This window comes from Dama dama, chromosome X (genome assembly GCF_033118175.1).
Source record: "Dama dama isolate Ldn47 chromosome X, ASM3311817v1, whole genome shotgun sequence".
In the NCBI taxonomy this organism is placed as follows: Eukaryota; Metazoa; Chordata; class Mammalia; order Artiodactyla; family Cervidae; genus Dama; species Dama dama.
The window spans coordinates 82,151,933-82,155,121 of NC_083714.1; the positions used below are offsets into that span (position 1 = coordinate 82,151,933).

At 38.5% G+C, this 3,189-nt stretch overlaps 1 non-coding gene across 1 annotated transcript; it reads left to right on the forward strand.

Annotated features, from left to right (window-relative positions):
* Positions 1-1,083: 1,083 nt before the first annotated feature.
* Positions 1,084-1,193, forward strand: LOC133053234 (U6 spliceosomal RNA). Its single transcript, XR_009692167.1, has one exon. It is a non-coding gene; the product is annotated as a U6 spliceosomal RNA (small nuclear RNA).
* Positions 1,194-3,189: the final 1,996 nt, after the last annotated feature.

Genomic DNA, 3,189 nt, shown 5'->3' on the forward strand with positions numbered 1-3,189 from the left:
ATGCAACCAGTGATACTGCATTGTAGTTTTAATTCACAATTCTCTGCTATGATGTTGAACATCTCTTCATGTGCTTATTTTTCATCTCTCTACATCCTTCCATGAAATGTCTTTTTATGTCTTCTAAACAGATTTTTAAATTTTATTTATTTTTAATTGAAGGAGAGTTGTTTTAAAACACTGTGTTGGTTTCTGCCATGCGTCAACATGAATCATAGGTATACATATATTGCCTCCTTCTTGAACCTCCCTCCCACCTGCCATCCCATCCCACTCCTCTAGGTTGTTATAGAGCCCTGGTTTGAGTTCCATGAGTCATACAGAAAGTTCCCATTGGCTATCTATTTTGCATATGGTACTGTATATGTTAGAGGCTTTCCGGGTGGTGATAGCGGTAAAGAACCTGCCTTCCAGTATTGCAAATATAAAAGATGAGGGTTTGATCCCTGGGCCCAGAAGATCCCCTGGAGGAGAGCATTGCAACCCACTCCAGTATTCTTGCCTGGAGAATCCCATGGACAAAGGAGCCTGGTACGTTACAGTCCATGGGGTTACAAAGTATCAGGCATGACTGAAAAGACTTTGCACACACACACACACAGTGTATATGTTTCCGTGTTATTCTTTCCATTTGTTCCACCCTCTCCTTCCTCCACCACTCTTCATGTCCATAAGTGTTCTTTAAGTCTGCATCTCTTTTTCTTTCCCTGGAAATAGGTTCATCAATACCATCTTTCTAGATTCCATATATATGTGTTTTTTCTTTTTCTGATTTACTTCACTTTGTATAATAGACATTTGAGACTTTATACAGTTCTTTGTGAAGCTTCACAGGTGGCACAGTGGTAAAGAATCCACATGCCAATGCATGAGAGCGAGTTTGATCCCTGAGTCGGAAAGATGCCTTGGAATAGGAAATGGCAACCCACTCCAGTATTCTTGCCTGGAGAATCCCATGGACAGAGAAGCCTGGTTGGGTATAGTGCATGGGGTCACAAAGAACTGAACACAACTGAGCACACATGCATAGTTCTCTATATGTTCTAAATACATAAAGTATATGTGCTATATAGCATAATATATGTGCTGCTCACTTTGGCAGCACATATACTAAAGTTGGAACAATACAGAGAAGATTAGCATGGCCCCTGCACAAGGATGACATGCAAATTCGTGAAGAATTCTAAATATAAGGACTTTCAGAATATATGGTTTGCAAATATTTCTCCCAGTCTGTAGCTTATATTTTCATCCTATTAAGAGAGCATTTCATTGAGCAAAATTTATAAAGCATGATAAAGTCTAACATCAATTTTACCTTTTATAGATCATTAATTTGATGTCAAGTCTAAGAACTCCACGTGGCCCTAGATCCTGAAAAATGTGTCCTAGTTTTTTTTTGAAAAGTTTTATATTTTACATTTCATAATTAAATCTGTGATACGTGTTACATTAACTTTTGTATGAAATGTAAGGTTGAAATCAAGGTTATCTTTTTTTTCAACTATAGAAGTCCATTTATTCTATCACCATTTGTGAAAAAAACTATCATTCTTACATTAAATCGCTTGCATCTTTGTAAAAAAAAAAAAATCAGCTAGGAATAAAATTTTAGTTCTAGTCCTTGATTTCTATTTTGTTCCATTGATCTATATGTCTACCCCTCCACCAATATCACACTCTCTTGATTACTATAGCAATATAAATAATGCTTAACATAAAATAGAGTGAGGCGGCCTTATAAATAGCTGTGAAAAGAAGGGAAGTGAAAAGCAAAGGAGAAAAGGAAAGATAAACCCATGTGAGTGCAGAGTTCCAAAGAATACCAAGGAGAGATATGAAAGACTTCCTCAGCAATCAGTGCAAAGAAATAGAAGAAAACAATACAATGGGAAATACTAGAGATCTCTTCAAGAAAACTAGAGATACCAAGGGAATATTTCATGCAAAGATGGACTCAATAAAGGACAGGAATGTTATGGACCTAACAGAAACAGAAGATATTAAGAAGAGGTGGCAAGAATACACAGAAGAACTCTACAAAAAAGATCTTCATGACCCAGATAATCACAACCATGTGATCACTCACCTAGAGCCAGACACCCTGGAATGTGAAGTCAAGTGGGCCTTAGGAAGCATCCCTATGAACAAAACTAGTGGAGGTGATGGAATTCCAGTTGACCTATTTCAAATCCTGAAATATGACACTGTGAAAGTGCTGCACTCAATATGCCAGCAAATTTGGAAAACTCAGCAATGACCACAAGACTGGAAAAGGTCAGTTTTCATTCCAATCCCAAAAAAAGGCAATACCAAAGAATCCTCAAACTATTGCACAATTGCACTCATCTCACATGCTAGTAAAGTAATGCTCAAAATTCTCCAAGCCAGGCTTGAGCAATATGTGAACCGTGAACTTCCAGATGTTCAAGCTGGTTTTAGAAAAGGCAGAGGAACCAGACATCAAATTGCCAACATCCGCTGGATCAACGAAAAAGCAAGAGAGTTCCAGAAAAACATCTATTTCTGCTTTATTGACTATGCCAAAGCCTTTGACTGTGTGGATCACAATAAACTGTGGAAAATTCTGAAGGAGATGCGAATACCAGACCACCTGTCCTGCCTCTTGAGAAACCTATACGCAGGTCAGGAAGCAACAGTTAGAACTGGACATGGAACAACAGACTGGTTCCGAACAGAAAAAGGAGTACGTCAAGGCTGTATATTGTCACCCTGCTTATTTAACTTGTATGCAGAGTACATCATGAGAAATGCTGGGCTGAATGAAGCACAAGCTGGAATCAAGATGGCCAGGAGAAATATCAATAACCTCACATATGCAGATGACACCACCCTTATGGCAGAAAGTGAAGAAGAACTAAAAAGCTTCTTGATGAAAATGAAAGAGGAGAGTGAAAATGTTGGCTTATAGCTCAACATTCAGGAAGCTAAGATCATGGCATCTGGTCCCATCACTTCAAGGAAAATAGATGGGGAGACAGTGGAAAGTGTGGCAGACTTTATTTCTTTGGGCTCCAAAAGCACTGCAGATGGTGACTGCAGCCATGAAATTAAAAGGCACTTGCTCCTTGGAAGAAAAGCTATGACCAACCTAGACAGCATATTAAAAAGCAGAGACATTACTTTGCCAACAATGGTCCATCTAGTCAAAGGTATGGTTTTTCCACT